The sequence below is a fragment of the Rattus norvegicus genome, chromosome 14, assembly GCF_036323735.1.
Source record: "Rattus norvegicus strain BN/NHsdMcwi chromosome 14, GRCr8, whole genome shotgun sequence".
Lineage (NCBI taxonomy): Eukaryota > Metazoa > Chordata > Mammalia > Rodentia > Muridae > Rattus > Rattus norvegicus.
In genome coordinates, this window is record NC_086032.1 from 86,963,793 (window position 1) to 86,983,905 (window position 20,113).

At 39.4% G+C, this 20,113-nt stretch overlaps 1 long non-coding RNA gene across 5 annotated transcripts in view; it reads left to right on the plus strand.

Moving 5' to 3' along the window:
* The window catches only part of LOC108352794 (uncharacterized), a 53,365-nt gene that overhangs the window by 23,167 nt on the left and 10,085 nt on the right, over positions 1–20,113 (plus strand). For all 5 annotated transcript variants that reach the window (XR_005493410.2, XR_005493409.2, XR_005493412.2 and 2 more), the window contains one exon: positions 15,682–15,819. This is a non-coding gene — a long non-coding RNA (uncharacterized LOC108352794). The remainder of the gene's footprint in view (positions 1–15,681; positions 15,820–20,113) is intronic.

A 20,113-nucleotide genomic window follows, 5' to 3' on the forward strand; every position in this document is an offset into this window, starting at 1 on the left:
CAATTTTCTGAGGAACCTCCAGACTGATTTCCAGAATGATTGTATCAGTCTGCAATCCCACCAACAATGGAGGAGTGTTCCTCTTTCTCCACATCCTCGCCAGCATCTGCTGTCACCTGAGTTTTTGATCTTAGCCATTCTCACTGGTATGAGGTGAAATCTCAGGGTTGTTTTGATTTGCAATTCCCTTATGGCTAAGATGTTGAACATTTCTTTAGGTGTTTCTCAGCCATTCGGCATTCCTCAGCTGTGAATTCTTTGTTTAGCTCTGAACCCCATTTTTTAATAGGGTTATTTGTCTCCCTGCGGTCTAACTTCTTGAGTTCTTTGTATATTTTGGATATAAGGCCTCTATCTGTTGTAGGATTGGTAAAGATCTTTTCCCAATCTGTTGGTTGCCATTTTGTCCTAACCACAGTGTCCTTTGCCTTACAGAAGCTTTGCAGTTTTATGAGATCCCATTTGTCGATTCTTGATCTTAGAGCATAAGCCATTGGTGTTTTGTTCAGGAAATGTTTTCCAGTGCCCATGTGTTCCAGATGCTTCCCTAGTTTTTCTTCTATTAGTTTGAGTGTGTCTGGTTTGATGTGGAGGTCCTTGATCCACTTGGACTTAAGCTTTGTACAGGGTGATAAGCATGGATTGATTTGCATTCTTCTACATGTTGACCTCCAGTTGAACCAGCACCATTTGCTGAAAATGCTATCTTTTTTCCATTGGATGGTTTTGGCTCCTTTGTCAAAAATCAAGTGCCCATAGGTGTGTGGGTTCATTTCTGGGTCTTCAATTCTATTCCATTGGTCTATCTGTCTGTCTCTGTACCAATACCATGCAGTTTTTATCACTATTGCTCTGTAATACTGCTTGAGTTCAGGGATAGTGATTCCCCCTGAAGTCCTTTTATTGTTGAGGATAGTTTTAGCTATCCTGGGTTTTTTGTTATTCCAGATGAATTTGCAAATAGTTCTGTCTAACTCTTTGAAGAACTGGATTGGTATTTTGATGGGGATTGCATTGAATCTGTAGATCGCTTTTGGTAAAATGGCCATTTTTACTATATTAATCCTGCCAATCCATGAGCATGGGAGATCTTTCCATCTTCTGAGGTCTTCTTCAATTTCTTTCTTCAGAGTCTTGAAGTTCTTGTTGTACAAATCTTTTACTTGCTTGGTTAAAGTCACACCGAGGTACTTTATATTATTTGGGTCTATTATGAAGGGTGTTGTTTCCCTAATTTCTTTCTCGGCTTGTTTCTCTTTTGTGTAGAGGAAGGCTACTGATTTATTTGAGTTAATTTTATACCCAGCCACTTTGCTGAAGTTGTTTATCAGCTTTAGTAGTTCTCTGGTGGAACTTTTGGGATCACTTAAATATAAATATCATATCATCTGCAAATAGTGATATTTTGACTTCTTCTTTTCCGATCTGTATCCCCTTGACCTCCTTTTGTTGTCTGATTGCTCTGGATAGAACTTCAAGAACTATATTGAATAAGTAGGGAGAGAGTGGGCAGCCTTGTCTAGTCCCTGATTTTAGTGGGATTGCTTCAAGTTTCTCTCCATTTAGTTTAATGTTAGCAACTGGTTTGCTGTATATGGCTTTTACTATGTTTAGGTATGGGCTTTGAATTCCTATTCTTTCCAGGACTTTTATCATGAAGGGGTGTTGAATTTTGTCAAATGCTTTCTCAGCATCTAATGAAATGATCATGTGGTTTTGTTCTTTCAGTTTGTTTATATAATGGATCATGTTGATGGTTTTTCGTATATTAAACCATCCCTGCATGCCTGGGATGAAGCCTACTTGATCATGGTGGATGATTGTTTTGACGTGCTCTTGGATTCAGTTTGCCAGAATTTTATTGAGTATTTTTGCGTCGATATTCATAAGGGAAATTGGTCTGAAGTTTTCTTTCTTTGTTGGGTCTTTGTGTGGTTTAGGTATAAGAGTAATTGTGGCTTCATAGAAGGAATTCGGTAGTGCTCCATCTGTTTCAATTTTGTGGAATAGTTTGGATAATATTGGTATGAGGTCTTCTATGAAGGTCTGATAGAATTCTGCACTAAACCCGTCTGGAACTGGGCTCTTTTTGGTTGGGAGACCTTTAATGACTGCTTCTATTTCCTTAGGAGTTATGGGGTTGTTTAACTGGTTTATCTGTTCCTGATTTAACTTTGATACCTGGTATCTGTCTAGGAAATTGTCCATTTCCTGCAGATTTTCAAGTTTTGTTGAATATAGGCTTTTATAGTAAGATCTGATGATTTTTTGAATTTCCTCTGAATCTGTAGTTATGTCTCCCTTTTCATTTCTGATTTTGTTAATTTGGACACACTCTCTGTGTCCTCTCGTTAGTCTGGCTAAGGGTTTATCTCTCTTGTTGATTTTCTCAAAGAACCAACTTTTGGTTCCGTTGATTCTTTCTATGGTCCTTTTTGTTTCTACTTGGTTGATTTCAGCTCTGAGTTTGATTATTTCCTGCCTTCTACTCCTCCTGGGTGTATTTGCTTCTTTTTGTTCTAGAGCTTTTAGGTGTGCTGTCAAGCTGCTGACATATGCTCTTTCCTGTTTCTTTCTGCAGGCACTCAGCGCTATGAGTTTTCCTCTTAGCACAGCTTTCATTGTGTCCCATATGTTTGGGTATGTTGTACCTTCATTTTCATTAAATTCTAAAAAGTCTTTAATTTCTTTCTTTATTTCTTCCTTGACCAGGTTATCATTGAGTAGAGCATTGTTCAATTTCCACGTATATGTGGGCATTCTTCCCTTATTGTTAATGAAGACCAGTTTTAGGCCGTGGTGGTCTGATAACACGCATGGGATTATTTCTATCTTTCTGCACATGTTGAGGCCCGTTTTTTGACCAATTATATGATCAATTTTGGAGAAAGTACCATGAGGAGCTGAGAAGAAGATATATCCTTTTGCTTAGGATAGAATGTTCTATAAATATCTGTTAAGTCCATTTGGCTCATGACTTCTCTTAGTCTGTCTACGTCTCTGTTTAATTTCTGTTTCCATGATCTGTCCATTGATGAGAGTGGGGTGTTGAAATCTCCTACTATTATTGTGTGAGGTGCAATGTGTGTTTTGAGCTTTAGTAGGGTTTCTTTTATGTGTGTAGGTGCCCTTGTATTTGGGGCATAGATATTTAGGATTGAGAGTTCATCTTGGTGGATTTTTCCTTTGATGAATATGAAGTGTTCTTCCTTATCTTTTTTGATGACTTTTAGTTGAAAATTGATTTTATTTGATATTAGAATGGCTACTCCAGCTTGCTTCTTCCGACCATTTGCTTGGAAAGTTGTTTTCCAGCCTTTCACTCTGAGGTAGTGTCTGTCTTTGTCTCTGAGGTGTGTTTCCTGTAGGCAGCAGAATGCAGGGTCCTCGTTGCGTATCCAGTTTGTTAATCTATGTCTTTTTATTGGGGAGTTGAGGCCATTGTTGTTGAGAGATATTAAGGAATAGTGATTATTGCTTCCTGTTCTATTCATATTTGGATGTGAGGTTATGTTTGTGTGCTTTTCTTCTCTTTGTTTTGTTGCCAAGATGATTAGTTTCTTGCTTCTTCTAGGGTATAGCTTGCCTCCTTATGTTGGGCTTTACCATTTATTATCCTTTGTAGTGCTGGATTTGTAGAAAGATATTGTGTAAATTTGGTTTTCTCAGGGAATATCTTGGTTTCTCCATCTATGTTTATTGAGAGTTTTGCAGGATACAGTAACCTGGGCTGGCATTTGTGTTCTCTTAGGGTCTGTATGACATCTGTCCAGGATCTTCTGGCCTTCATAGTTTCTGGCGAAAAGTCTGGTGTGATTCTGATAGGTCTGCCTTTATATGTTACTTGACCTTTTTCCCTTACTGCTTTTAATATTCTTTCTTTATTTTGTGCGTTTGGTGTTTTGACTATTATGTGACGGGAGGTGTTTCTTTTCTGGTCCAATCTATTTGGAGTTCTGTAGGCTTCTTGTATGCCTATGGGTATCTCTTTTTTTAGGTTAGGGAAGTTTTCTTCTATGATTTTGTTGAAGATATTTACTGGTCCTTTGAGCTGGGAGTCTTCACTCTCTTCTATACCTATTATCCTTAGGTTTGATCTTCTCATTGAGTCCTGGATTACCTGTATGTTTTGGACCAGTAGCTTTTTTCGCTTTACATTATCTTTGACAGTTGAGTCAATGATTTCTATGGAATCTTCTGCTCCTGAGATTCTCTCTTCCATCTCTTGTATTCTGTTGGTGAAGCTCGTATCTACAGCTCCTTGTCTCTTCTTTTGGTTTTCTATATCCAGGGTTGTTTCCATGTTTTCTTTCTTGATTGCTTCTATTTCCATTTGTAATTCCTTCAACTGTTTGATTGTGTTTTCCTGGAATTCTTTCAGGCATTTTTATGACTTCTCTCTGTAGGCTTCTACTTATTCTCTAAGGGAGTTCTTCACGTCTTTCTTGAAGTCCTCTAGCATCATGATCAAATATGATTTTGAAACTAGATCTTGCTTTTCTGGTGTGTTTGGATATTCCATGTTTGTTTTGGTGGGAGAATTGGGCTCCGATGATGCCATGTAGTCTTGGTTTCTGTTGCTTGGGTTCCTAGGCTTGCCTCTTGCCATCAGATTATCTCTAGTGTTACTTTGTTCTTCTATTTCTGACAGTGGCTAGACTGTCCTATAAGCCTGTGTGTCAGGAGTGCTGTAGACCTGTTTTCCTGTTTTCTTTCAGCCAGTTATGGGGACAAAGTGTTCTGCTTTCGGGCGTGTAGTTTTTCCTCTCTACAGGTCTTCAGCTGTTCCTGTGGGCCTGTGTCTTGAGTTCACCAGGCAGGTCACTTACAGCAGAAAAGTTGGTCTTAGCTGTGGTCCCAAGGCTCAAGTTTGCTCGCGGGGTGCTGCCCACGAGCTCTCTGCAGTGGCAGCAACCAGGAAGATCTGCGCCGCCCTTTCCGGGAGTTTCCGTGCACCAGGGTTCCAGGTGGTGTTTGGTGTTTTCCTCTGGTGTCCGAGATGTGTGCAGAGTGCAGTCTCTTCTGGTTTCCCAGGCGCGTCTGCCTCTCTGAAGGTTTAGCTCTCCCTCCCACGGGATTTGGGTGCAGAGAACTGTTTATCCGGTCTGTTCCTTCAGATTATGGCGGTGTCTCAGGTGCAGAGGTCCTGCCGCTCCTGGGCCCTCCTCTGCGGGAACCCAGAGGCCTTATACAGTTTCCTCTTGGGCCAGGGATGTGGGCAGGGGTGAGCAGTGTTGGTGGTCTCTTCCGCTCTGCAGCCTCAGGAGTGCCCACCTGACCAGGCGGTGAGGTCTCTCTCCCACGGGGTCTGGGAGCAGAGAGCTGCTGCGGGCCGGGATCCTCGGGTGTGGGACTCCCGGTAAACACAGGAAGTGCCCGGTCCTAGAGGAATTCTGCCTCTGTGTGTCCTGAGTTCACCAGTCAGGTCACTTGCAGCAGAAAAGTTGGTCTTACCTGTGGTCCCGAGGCTCAAGTTCCCTCACAGGGTGCTGCCCATGAGCTCTCTGCGGCGGCAGCAACCAGGAAGGGGCGGAGCAACCAGGAAGCCACATTTTCTTTATTCATTCTTCAGTTGAGAGACATCTAGGTTCTTTTTTGGCTACTACGAACAAAGCTATGAACATAGTTGACCAAGTGTCTTTGTGGGATGTTGGATCAGTTTTTGAATATATGCCGAATAGTGGTATAGCTGGGTCTTGAGGTAGAACTATTCCCAGTATTCTGAGAAACCACCAAATTGATTTCCACAGTGGTTGTACAAGTTTGCACTCTCACCAGCAAGAAAGAACCATTCTCTTTGCTTCACATCCTTGCTAGTAATCTATTGAGGGTTTTTACCTTAGCCATCCTGATAGGTATAGGATGGAACCTCAGAGTTACTTTGATTTGCATTTCCCTGATGACTAAGGACTTTGAACATTTCTTTAAGCTCTTCTCAGCCATTAGAGATTCCATTGTTGAGGGTTCTCTGTTTAGCTTGGTACACAATTTTTAATTGGGTGATTTGGGTTATTGGTGTCTAACTTCTTGATTTCTTTGTAAAATTTGGATATTAGCCCTTGGTCAGATGTAGGGTTAGTGAAGTTCCTTTTCCAGTCTGTAGGCTGCTGATTTGTCCTGTTGACAGTGTCTATAGCCTTACACAAGCTTTGCAGTTTCATTAGTTCCCATTTATTGATTGTTGATCTTAGAGCCTGAGCCATTGGTCTTTTATTTAGGAAATTGTCTCCTATACCAATGAATTAAAAGGTATTCCCCCACTTTCTTCTCTATAAAATATAGTATATCTGGTTTTATGTTGATGTCCTTGATCCACTTGGACTTGAGTTTTCTGTAGGGTGATAAATATGGATCTATTTTCATTCTTCTACATGTAAACATCCAATTAGACTGGCACCACTTTTTGAAGATTCTTTCTTTTTTCTGTTGTATGGTTTTGGCTTCTTTCTCAAAAATCAAGTGCCCATAGGTTTGTGGGTTTATTTCTGGGTCTTTAATTAGATTTTATTGATCAACCTGTCTGTTTTTATCAGTACCATGTAGTTTTTTATCACTATTGCTCTGTAGTACACCTTTAGGTCAGGGATGGTGATTTCTCCTAAAATTCTTTTATTGTTCAAGAAAAATTTGGCTATTCAGGGTTTTTTGTTTTTCCAAATGAAGCTTAGAATTGTTCTTTCAAGGCCCATAAAATATTGTGTTGGAATTTTGGTGGGGATTCCATTAAGTCTGTAGATGCTTTTGGTAAGATGTCCATTTTCACTATGTTAACCCTACTAATCCATGAGTATGGAAGATTTTTTTCAATCTTCTGATGTCTTCCTCAATTTCTTTCTTCAGAGACTTGAAGTTCTTGTCATACAGCTCTTTCACCTGCTTGGTTAGAGTTATACCAAGATATTTTATGTCCTTCAGGTCTCTTATAAACTATGTTGCTTCTGTAATTTCATTCTCCTTGGGCCAACCATTTTCAAACCACCACAGATTTTAAGAGCAATTGTCTTTAAAAATGTGTTAATTTTCCATAGAAGACATAACTACATAACAACAAAAAGTACAGGGAAAACAAATCTGGAAAAGATAGGCTTACAGTTGTTTTCCCCAAAGTTTGGGTTTCTCCCTTAGGAGAAGAAACAATAGGCAGGTGACAAAAAGAATGCAAACAGAACGTCAAACAAAACCACACATTTGTCAGTATTAGATGAATGAAAGTGGAAGAACAGACAATTGCATCATCTGGGGCCATGAGAACATTGTCAGATCAAAACGAGCAAAGTCTCACAGAGAAAAAGGCCTCATTCTTAAATACACAAAATACCCTTAAAATTGTGTCTCACATAAACTCTTGGCTATATAGTAAACAGCAATAATAAAATCCAGCTCAGAAAACCTAACCAGTTTACACACAAAGGCATAGCTCCTAGAAAATTCTCTCCTTGAATTTAAGCTCTTTAGAGACAGAATGAAAGGATACAGGGGAGGTTGTACCCATTGGAATCTCAACAGCACAGCCATGTGAATAACATACATATGTGTATGTGCTATAGAAAAAGAAAGAGTGTCCATGAATTTGAGGAAGGATATGTAAGCATATCACACATATATTAAACTTCTAAAATTAATTTAATTTTTTTTTAAAAAAAGCTACACCTACTTTGTGAATTTCTTTGCAACTCTTAAAATGTGAGCCTACAATTGAAAATTGCCACAGTATAAACTATAAGCAATAAAAGAACATCAAATAGAGAAAAAACGGGTTTTTAAGAGAGTGATAAACTTTGAGGGGGATGAGAATTAACACTGTGTCTTTAGAAAGGAGTTTGGCAATCACTACTAAATTTAGAAGTAAACCTTAACTAAGACCCAGGAACTCTACTTCCGGTAGGCATGTGCCCAAGAGAAACACATCACATCTGCATCAAGAGACACATAAACAAATGTTAATTAAAGCATTATTTGTAAGAGCCCAACTTCAGAAACAACCCAGATGTCTATAGACATTTATAGAGGGAAGGAAAGCATTGTGGTATACTCAGACAAAGGGAGAGTCCCCAGCACAGAACGAGGGAACAAACTGCTTGGATGTGGGATAATTTAGATGGGACTCATCAGTATAATATTAAATAAAAGAACGCACACATAAAATGACACTTCCTTTGTTATTCAAGTAAAATAAAGCAATGTACAAGCAAAACTGAGCTCATGAGACAAAATCCATTTAGGGGAAGGGCCGCAGAGGCTCCAGAAGGATAATTGATCTCAGAAAATCAGGAGTGTTTTTCTATGATGAATTATTGATCTCCACACTCAGGGTTAGTTTGGGGTTTGTTTTACTTTTCATTTTCTCTGTCTTTGCTTTACAATAACAAAAGGCCTTTGACTGTTTTGTGGTTTCTTTTATGAGAACTAGAGTAAATAGTTAGGGGAAGGTGGTGCCACAAAATTAAAGATGTCAGGTACAGAATTCAGGGTGGGCACATGGATGACAGGGATATACATGCTAAGATGCCACACTCTGGCTAGGCTAGTTATAAACTTTACAAGAAAAAATGGAAGACAGATGAGAAAGGTTGTGACATAGTGTTATGAGACTACTAAAAGAGGTCCCTGGAGGCTTTGAACACACCAAAGGATGTGAAGAGAGCAGCATCCTGTGATGGGAAACCAATCACAACTGCAGGCTCAGTTATCTCTCCCCAGAAGCAAGCCTTCCATTAAAACTGTAGTCAAATGACCCAGAGGATTCTGGGTTGGAATCCAAAAGGCCCTGCTTCTTAGGGTCCCACACCCAGCTGTGAAGGAGCACCACACACAGAAGACACCATCTCCAACCCTGTCACAGCTCCTCTGTTTCCACAGCTTTCCTGAGCTTGTCCAGCTTAGGCTTCCATAGTTTCTGCTGCCTGTCTGTAAGCAGGGAACCTCACTGTGTGAGGTGCTGTGTCTTACCTAGCTGAGCCAAGGAGGTATCCTGGTCCCCCACAGATACACCACTGGTCACTTCTCAGTGAACAGTTAAAGATTAAGGACAAGAGAAGTCTAAGTAACATCTACAAAGACAGGAAGAGACAAAACTGATTTGAATCATGTTTTGAAGAAGCAGAGGGTGGTTTTCAGCATGGACCAGTGCAGTGATGGCCCACAACCCTTCAATGGGTGAAGTAATCATAACGATATGAACACAGGCAAATGTCTCCTGTTCTCCACCACATGTTTAGGTACATGGCATGTTATAGATGTGATCAGAGGCAGTCTGGGAGTAGCAAGGACATTTAGTTCTTATTATTTAATAGACATAATACTTGTCCTTACTTCTGGGCTGTCTGGTACTATGTATAAATTCATTAGATACATCTAGTGTAAAATGATCAAAAAAACATAACCGGCATCTCCATAGCCTGGACTATTGCCATTTCTGGCGTTAATTTAAATGAGTACATTGTTTTAGACTGAAGTTGTCCCTGTGTGCACCTTCAAATGCCAAAAGAAGCATCGGATTCCTAGTACGAGTTACAGGAGGAGTTGCAAATGGTTGTGAGTTGCCTGACATGTGTGTTGAGAACTGAAGTTGGATCTTCTGTAGGATCAGCAAATGCTTTTAACTGTTGAGCCATCTCTCCAGCACAGTGCACTTGTCTGTGTGTGTGTGTGTGTGTGTGTGTGTGTGTGTGTGTGTGTGCATGTATGCTCCTATGTATGTGTGTGTGTGTGCATCTGTATATACAGGTGTGAGTGCACACATACCATATGTGTGTCAATACCTATGGAAATCAGAAAATGGTGTCAAATTCCCTAAAGCTAAAGTTACAGTGGTTGCGAGTGGCCCAATATAGGTGCTGGGAACTGAATTTGCATCCTCTGAAAAGGCAAGCAAACGCTCTTAACCTCTGTGCCATTTCCCTAGCTAGTCTCCACACCAGCACAGAACATTTACTTTTCTTTTTATTAAACATTTCATACAATATATGTTGCTCATGTTTTCCTTCTCCAAACTCCTTCCAGAGCCTTGCCATCTCCCTACCTGCCCAACTTTTATGTTCAATCTCTCTCTCTCTCGCTCTCGCTCTCGCTCTCTCGCTCTCTCTTCCCCTTTCTCCTTGTCCATCTTATTCTCTCTTTCTTTCCTTCTATCTCTCAAAACAAAAACAAAAAAGCAAGAAACAAAAGTTTTGCCCCTCAAACAGAACATGAAACCCAAAAGAAACAAACAAAAGATGAGTGAGACCAAAAATACTTAAAACAAAGTAAAATGAAACCAAAAGTCCACAGAAAGTACCAATGAGCTCATTTTGTATTGATCAACTAGTCCTGGGCATGAGGCCTACCCTGGAGTGTTTGATCCAGTGAGACTCCATTAGAGAAAGCTGAGTTTTCTTAAGGCTGTTGCTTATTAGGTTGTCTAGAAACAGAAATGCTTCTGAGATTGTGAAATCACAGGCAGTGTGAGTGCTCACAATAATAGGTCTGACCCACCACTGACAACAGCTCAGGAAGCCTTTGTCTGATTGAAACTAATGGTGAGATTTCCAAGGCTCAAGAAGAAGCGTTTGGTCTTAAGAGATCTTGCATGAAGTCTAGCTGAGGATAATGGCAGTGAGGTTTAGAAAAATCACCTTGTCCCTGTGGAAAAACAGGAAGAGAGGGAGTTGTATTAATATTTACTCTTGTTATAAGGTGTTCATGTGTGTGTCTGTGTGGTATGAGTGTGTGTATGTGTGTTATTTGAGTATATATTTAGAGTGTATGCGTGAGCGTGTGAGTAGGTATGAGAGTGTATATGTAAGGGTGTATATGTATGTGAATGCATGTGTATATGAGTGTGGGAATATTGTGTGATTGTGTAGTTATATATGTGTGCATATGTGTGTACATATGTGTGCTGTAGCATGAATGTGAACTTGTGTGTGTATTTGAGTATATATGTGAGTGCATTGTGAGTATTTGGGTAGGCATGTGTCTCTAAGTATGTATTTGAATGCATTAGCATATGAGTAGATGTGTGGATGTGTGTGTTTCTGTGTGTGTGTGTGTGTGTGTGTATGTGTGTTAAAAAGTCTCACAGCAAAGGGTGATGAAAGGGTTAAGATTCTGCATGGCTTTATATTCACTGGTTCTACCATGTAAGTATTTGACAGAAATCCCACTGAGAGCTATATAGTAAGTTTCATATCCTATATTTTGTCATTAGATTAACAAAAACAGAACCCCTTTTACTTCTCTCTCTTCTTTCTAACTCAGACATAGCATGATAAAACTAATAGAACTGAAGAAAGAAATACAGTTCATCCCAAAGTGAAGTTGATGACTTGTCTACGCCTATCTCAGTCCTAAAATGTTTCCTCCAACAGAAGCTTCACACTCACATGATGCTGTGTTGTGACACTAATAGCCCCTTGGAAGCATCCACAGTATCCTGTGCTCTTGTGGTGCATCTTGAAAGGACACAAAGCTCTGCTGTCATCGCTCTTTCCCACAATCACCCAGGCCTGCATTGTTAATAAGCTGCTCACACACTCTGCCCTGGTCTTATTTTTCCTTTATTCACTGAAGTGAAAGAATCAATTTAAATGAAACAAAGTAGAACAACTTGTCCTGTCTGTGTTAAGTGCTGGGCAAGTGCCTGCATGGGCACCCAGCCCTACCACAGAATAGCCTTTATTTTCTGTAAGCAACAACTGGACATTATTAAAATAGGGTTGTTTATGACAGGGCAAAAAGTCTCATAATTTTCATTTGCCTTTATGATTCTCTTTGTGATGGTCTTCGGCAACTGCCTTCCAAAATCTAGATATTATGTTTTTCCATGAACTTGTTCACAGTTTTCTCAAAGGTGATTTTTAGTGTGTCAAGCCAAAGCTATCTCCAAAATCAATGAATTCAAGAAACATAATTTCACATGATTTGTTCAACTAAGATGAACTAATTTTATCAAATTTTGAAAATCTCATCATACATCTAACTCTTGACTCAAAGTAGAATGTATTTCCTCAAAGAACTGGAGCTGCATTAAGTCCTGAAAAAAATCTATAGTCTCATCTGGAAGTCTGTAGAAAAATCTGAGTGCCTATACAACAACAACAAAGAGCTGAAGGATGTCTAGTCGTGTGGACATGATGGTTTTGGGATTGGAAAGGCACATGACATCTTTGTATGAAATGTTCTATCCTGATGATAGACAGTAATCTGCCACAGGATAACCACACACAGAAAAGGAAAATGCAAACTGAGTGACCCATTTTCAACTCTTCCTGGGAATGTCAAAAACATATTAGAGTGACAGCTCCCAGCTTTAGTTTAAATATGGGGTGGATGCATATTTTGTAATTATGAAGTGAGACACTGGCCTCAGCTAAGGTATGCCAAGAGATTCCAGGGCAGAAATAACACGGTGGTCATAATAAACTAAACAGTGTGAACAGAAAACTTAGAATCTGGTCTTATTGATACAAAGTAGAAGAGGCAGGTAGAAAGGCTAGCGTTTCAACTAAGAAGCCTATGCAGATCCACTGCTGCTGGGCTGACCCTGAGGTATACAGTGCCATAATCCCACTGAAGACTCAAACCAGTGCTATAATTGAGCAATATGGTGAGTTTGGGCCAAAACTTAATCTACAACAACATCCAAATCCATATCATAAGAATCAAAGGGATTATTTTGAAATGCCTTTTAAGCATAGGAGTAGATCTCCCTGTCTCTATTCCACTCCTATGCCTATGCACTTTCATCACAAGATGTGACAATTGAATTCCTGTTCCCTTTTGCCAGAAACTTTCAGATATTAGCTTATACTCTTATGTGGAAGGACCTATGCTTCATCCAGACCATTCAAGGTGTATCTGAGGAAAGTATCTGCAGGGGAAAAAAAGATGATCTAGAAGAACATGAGAAAGCATGAAAATCTTACTTATCTGGAAGATTTACATAGATCAGAGAACCTGGGACTGTAATATCCAAGCTCAAATTGATATAAAGATAATGATAGCTAGATGCTAGAGTCCTGCTTGACCATTTGTAAGGAACAGTATGACGTGATTTCCTGCCCCTGGAATAGAGCCAGCATGGTGTGAGCATCCACAAACGTTGATGGTTGCTATGGGTGTAAGGCTTGTTTGTATAATAATATACATAGTTTTATATTTTTGAGTTCCTCTTTTTAGGAATGTCCTCTCAGTCAAGTTAATGACTCTATGATAATCAGAGATAGCATGAGTCTAAGAGGTGAAGGTATGTCTATGTCTCAACAAATGGTAGAATATGGTGACCTTCAGGACAGCACTTAAGGCTGTGGGAAAGAATTCTGAAAATATGAGTTGGAAAATATATAACTTCTCAACTATACAAAATATAAGCATGCAGTATGAATTATACAAGGAGCTTCACACATTTAAAGGAACATAGGCAGCTGTACTATGAACCAGTTTGTCAGGGAGATACTAAGAAAGGAAATAAAGAAATTTAGGGAGTGGTAGTTGCAAGGCAAGATCCCACCCAACTAACTTTTTTTGTTTATGCTTACAAAGGCAGGTAGATTACTGAGTTTAAGGTGAGCCTGGAACAGGAGTTTAGGTCCAGGCCCAGGCTAGGAAGGAATACTAATTTCAGGGCATTGTCTGTGCTTGTGCTTGCTGTCTCTTCATACAAATTAAGGGGCTGGGGTCATGTGATGCTTGTTCCAGAGATAATCAAAAGGGAACCTGGGGTAATGACTAAATTGATATGTAAATAAAACACTGGGCTTTTGGGCTGCAATGAATGAGCTATCCAGGGAGTACTTAGAAGAGCAAGAGAAGGCTGTCTCAAGCAGAGCAGAACACAGAGAGCAGTCTAAAAAGCTGTCATAAGCAGAACATAGAGAGAGAAATCTGGAAAGCTATCTCAAGCAGAACATAGGCTGACAGCTTGTAGCCCATGATTTGGACTTTGGGTCGTTTCTTTCACTGCTCCCAAACAACTTCTGTTCTCTTAGAACACTTCTCCAAGCCGAGGCTGGCCCTTAAACATGATAGAAACCCTCGTTGTAGAAAAGAACATTTATATTATCAAACCTGCTAACTATGTCAAGATCAGAATGATAATGAAGGAAAGACAATCCTTCCCTAGTTCTCAAAAAACTAAGACTTTCAGGACATTCATTAACTGATCCCTTACCCCCAAAAGGATGAACTCTTCCTGGTCAACATTTTTTTCTGTGTCAACTCCAACATCTATCTGCAGTAGTATTTAGGTACAAATGGGACCTGAGATCTTTTTTTTTTTTATTAACTTGAGTATTTCGAGTGTTATTCCCTTTCCCGGTATCCGGGCAAACATCCCCCTCTCCCCTCCCCTTCCTTATGGGTGTTCCCCTCCCAACCCTCCCCCCATTGCCGCCCTCCCCCCAACAGTCTAGTTCACTGGGGGTTCAGTCTTAGCAGGACCCAGGGCTTCCCCTTCCACTGGTGCTCTTACTAGGATATTCATTGCTACCTATGGGGTCAGAGTCCAGGGTCAGTCCATGTATAGTCTTTAGGAAGTGGCTTAGTACCTGGAAGCTCTGGTTGCTTGACATTGTTGTACATATGGGGTCTCGAGCCCCTTCAAGCTCTTCCAGTTCTTTCTCTGATTCCTTCAACGGGGGGACCTGAGATCTTAAAGGCTCAACAATTGGGTACTCTATTTTCAATGTTCAACACGATCTAAAGAAAGACAAATGGAACCCTCTACACAGAGGAGGAGAACAGAATCCACACAATTGTCTTTGTAGGTATCATTGGTCAGGCCCATACACTGAGGGATTTCTCAATAAGCCTCAGAGTTCGAAGGACTCTGGTTCAAATCTAAATTTCCAGGCAATGGGAGACATCAATGTTCCAGACTTGGTTCAGATGTAAAGTTCCATGCAACGGGACATATGAATGTACCAAGTCCTCCCTCCCCCATAGCCTTGTTTGACATATAAGGCAGAGTCCAGACATGGGCAGGTAGATTATTCCTATGCCGATAGAGGAAAGAATCAACACCTGATAAGAAAACTCTATGGGACAGAAGGCTCTCCCCAGATAGACTAGCAGACAGAAAAGTAAAAGTAAAAGAATTAAACTAGTTCTTTCGAAAGACAGAAGTGCAAATTTTTATTTGGCTAATGTAACTATGTCATAATAGTTGATTCCATCAATTGTTTCTTAGTCACTCTGTACATCAGATAGTACGTGACAAAGGTCAGTTTGTCCTTAGAATTATTGAGAAGAACTAGGAAATTATATGGCCATTTCATTTCTTTTTTTGTTGTATACAATAATAATTATTTTGTGGTGTTAGTGTATATGTGTGTGTGTGCATGTGTGTATATGTGTGCATGTGTATATGTTTGCAATATACTAAAATGACTGATTAGTGCACACTACTGACTTATAAATTAAGTAGTCATAAGGCCTATTGAAGTGCTATTTTAAGTCTATTAAATTTTAAGCCATAAAATGTTACTTGTTTATAAAATATAACATTCACTGAAGTCATAAAACAAAAGTTTCATTAAAGCTCCCCAAATCACATAGAATTGACAAGGATTTCCTTTCAAAACAGTTTCTCCTGGAAAAAGTAAGATTTGTTCCATCTAAAAATAGTAAAGACTAGGAAACCTCTAAATAATGTACATTTAATTTTTTTTACTGAATCATTTACTACAGATTTATTTTTCTCAGAATAGCTCCACTGAAAGAAGAACTAGTATGTGGAAATAAGTCCTAGGAAGCCGATCTTTCTGTGCTTCACCCACAAGTTTCACTCAGGAGCAGGAAGTAGGAACATGCTGTCCTTGTGCTTGTATCTCAGATTCAAAGGTAGGTATTTCTTTCCCATTAAAGAAACATCAACCATAAAGTGCTGTTGCCAAACTGTAGATGCTTTTAAAAAAAATAATGGACAGGGGCTATAGAAATGGCTCAGTCATTTAGAGCACTCACTTCTCTTCCAGAGGTTCTGAGTTCAAATCCCAGCAACCACATGGTGGCTCACAACCATCTGTAGTGGGATCCAATGCACTGTTCTGGTGTGTCTGAAGAATATGGTATGCCACAATACACTCACATATAAATAAATAAATGCTTTTATTAGATATATTTCTTTACTTACATTTCAAATGTTATTCTTTTTCCCAGTTTACTGTCCATAAGTCCCCATTCCCTCCCCCTCCTCCATACGGGTGTTCCACTCATAAACCCCCTAATCCCCCACCATTCCCCTGCACTGGGGGTCCAACCTTGGCAGGAGCAAGGACTTCCCCTTCCACTGGTGCCCAAACAAGGCTATTCTCTGCTACAATTGCAGTTGGAGCTCCGGGTCAATCCATGTATAGTCTTTGGGTAGTGGTTTAGTCCCTAGAAGCTCTGACTGGTTGGTATTGTTGTTCATATGGGGTTGCAAACCCCTTCAGCTCTTTTAGTCCTTCCTCTAATTCTGCTAAAGGGGGTCCTGTTCTCAGTTCGGTGGTTTGTTGATAGCGTTGGCCTTTGTATTGGACATGCTCTGGCTGTGTCTCTCAGGAGACGTCTATATCCAGTCCCTTTCAGCATGCAATTTTTAGCTTCCTCAATATTATCTAGTTTTGGTGGGTATATATATATTTGGGACACATGTGGGGCAGGCTCTGGATAGCTGTTCCTTCAGTCTCTGCTCTAAAATTTGCTTCCATATCCCCCCCTATGGATATTTTCCCCTTTTAAGAAGGGGTGGGAGCATCTGCATTTTGTTCATCCTCCTTGACCTTCCTGTGGTCTGTGAATTGCATCTTGGATAATTCGAGCTTTTGGGCTAATATCCACTTGTTAATGAATGCATACCAAGTGTGTTTTTCTGTGATTGGGTTAACTCACTAAGGTTGATATTTTCCAGTTCATTCCATTTACATATGAATTTCATGAAGTCATTGTTTTTAATAGCTGAGTAGTACTCCATTGTATAGATGTACCACATTTTTTAATCCATTCTTCTGTTGAAGGACATCTGGGTTCTTTCCAGCTTCTGGCTATTATAAGTAAGGCTGCGATGAACATAGTGGAGCCTGTGTCTTTGTTGTATGTTGGAGCATCTTTTGGGTATATGCCCAGGAGAGGTATAGCTGGGTCTTCAGTTAGTGCAATGTCTAGTTTTCTGAGGAACCTCCAGACTGATTTCCAGAATGGTTGTACCAGTCTGCAATCCCACCAACAATGGAGGAGTGTTCCTCTTTCTCCACATCCTCATCAGCATCTGCTGTCCCCTGATGACTAAGGATGTTGAACATTTCTTTAGGTGCTTCTCAGCTATTCAATATTCCTCAGCTGAGAATGTTTGTTTAGCTCTATACCCCATATTTAATAGGGTTACTTGGCTCTCTAGAGTCTAACTTCTTGAGTTCTTTGTATATTTTGGATATTAACCCTCTATCAGATGTAGGTTTGGTAAAGATCTTTTCCAAATCTGTTGGTTGTTGTTTTGTCCTAATGACAGTGTCTTTTGCCTTACAGAAGCTTTGCAGTTTTATGAGGTCCCATTTGTTGATTCTTGATCTTACAGAATAAGCCATTGGTGTTTTGTTCAGGAAATTTTCTCCATTGCCCATGTGTTCCAGATGCTTCCCCACTTTTTCTTCTATTAGTTTGATTGTCTGGTTTCATGTAGAAGTCCTTGATCCACTTGGATTTAAGCTTTCTACAGGGCATTATGAATGGATCGATTTGCATTCTTCTACATGCTGACCTCCAGTTGAACCAGCACCATTTGTTGAAAATGCTATCTTTCTTTCATCGGATGGTTTTAGCTCCTTTGTCAAAGATCAAGTGACCATAGGTATGTGGGCTCATTCCTGGGTCTTCAATTCTGTTCCACTGATCTACCTGCCTGTCTCTGTACCAATACCATACAGTTTTTACCACTACTGCTCTGTAATAATGCTTAAAGTCAGGGATGGTGATTCCCCCAGAAGTTCTTTTATTGTTGAATATAGTTTTCTCTATCCTGTATTTTTTGTTATTCCAAATGAATTTGCAAATTGCTCTATCTCTATGAAGAATTGAATATGAATTTTGATCGGGATTGTGTTGAATCTGTAGATTGTTTTTGGCAAAATGACCATTTTTACTATATTTATCCTGCCAACCCATGAGCATGGGAGGTCTTTCCATCTTCTGATTTCTTCTTCAATTTCTTTCTTCAGAGACTTGAAGTTCTCCTCATACAGATCTTTCACTTGCTTGGTTAAAGTCACACCAAAGTATTTTATACTGTTCAGGACAATTGTGAATGGTATCAATTCCCTAATTTCTTTCTCAGCCTGTTTATCCTTTGAGTAGAGGAAGGCTACCAATTTGTTTGAGTTAATTTTCTACTCAGACACTTTGCTGAAGTTATCAGGTTTACTAGTTCTCTGGTGGAACTTTTGGGGACACTTAAATATACTATCATATCATCTGCAAATAGTGATATTTTGACTTCTTCCCTTCCAATTTGTATCTCTTTGACCTCCTTTCATTGTCTGATTGCTCTGGCTAGTACTTCAAGTACTATGCTGAATAAGTAGGGAGAGAGTGGGCAGCCTTGTCTAGTCCCTGATTTTAGTCAGATTGCTTCAAATTTCTCTCCTTTTAGTTTGATGTTAGCTACTGGTTTGCTGTATATTGCTTTTACTACATTTAGGTATGGACCTTGAATTCCTGATCTTTTCAGGACTTTTATCATGAAGGGGTGTTGAATTTTCTCAAATGCTTTCTCAGTGTCTAATGAAATGATCATGTCGTTCTTATCTTTGACTTTGTTTATATAGTTGATTATGTTGATGGATTTCCGTATATTAAACCATCCCTGCATCCCTGGGATGAAGTCTACTTGATCATAAGGGATGATCATTTTGATGTGATCTTGGATTCGGTTTGCAGAATTTTATTGAGTATTTTTGCATCAATATTCATAAGGGAAATTGGTCTGAAGTTCTCTTTCTTTGTTGGGTCTTCATGTGGTTTCAGTATAAGAGTGATTGTGGCTTCATAGAAGGAATTTGGCAGTGTTCTGTCTGTTTTTATTTTTTGGAATAGTTTGGACAGTACTGGTATGAGGTCTTCTATGAAGGTCTGATAGAATTCTGCACTAATTCCATCTGGTCCTATGCTCTTTTTGGTTGGGAGATTTTTAATAACTGCTTCTATTTCTTTAGGAGTTATAGGGTTGTTTAGATGGTTCATTTGTTCCTGATTTAACTTTGGTACCTGATATCTGTCTAGAAAATTGTCCATTTCCTCCAGATTTTCCAGTTTTGTTGAATATAGGCTTTTGTTGTAGGATCTGATGATTTTTTAAAAATTTCTTCAGATTCTATTGTTGTGTCTCCCTTTTCATTTCTGATTTTTTAAATTTGGATACACTCTGTGACCTCTGATTAGTCTGGCTAAGGATTTGTCTATCTTGTTGATTTTCTCAAAGAATCAGCTCCTGGTTTTGTTTATTCTTTGTATAGTCCTTTTTTGTTTCTACTTGGTTGATTTCAGCCCTGAGTTTGATCATTACTTGCCTTCTACTCCTCTTGGGTTTATTTATTTCTTTTTGTCTAGAGCTTTTCGGTATACTGTCAAGCTGCTAACATATGTTCTCTCTTGTTTCTTTTTGCAGGCACTCAGAGCTATGAGTTTTCCTCTTAGCACAGCTTTCATCGTATCCCATAAGTGTTGTACCTTCATTTTCATTAAAGTCTAAGAAGTCTTTAATTTCTTTCTTTATTTCTTCCTTGACCAGGTTATCATTGAGTAGAACACTGTTCGACTTCCATGTATATGTAGGCATTCTTTCTTTATTGTTATTGAAGACCAGCTTTAGCCCATGGTGGTCTCATAGGATACATGGGATTATTTCTATCTTCCTGTATCTGTTGAGGCCTGTTTTGTGACTGATTATATGGTCAATTTTGGAGAAAGTACCATGAGGTGCTGAGAAGAAGGTATATCCTTTTGTTTTAGGATGGAATGTTCTATAAAAATCTGTTAAATCCATTTGGTTCATAACTTCTGTTAGTTTCTCTATGTCTCTGTTTAATTTCTGTTTCCATGATCTGTCCATTGATGAGAGTGGGATGTTGAAATCTCCTACTATTATTATGTTAGGTGCAAT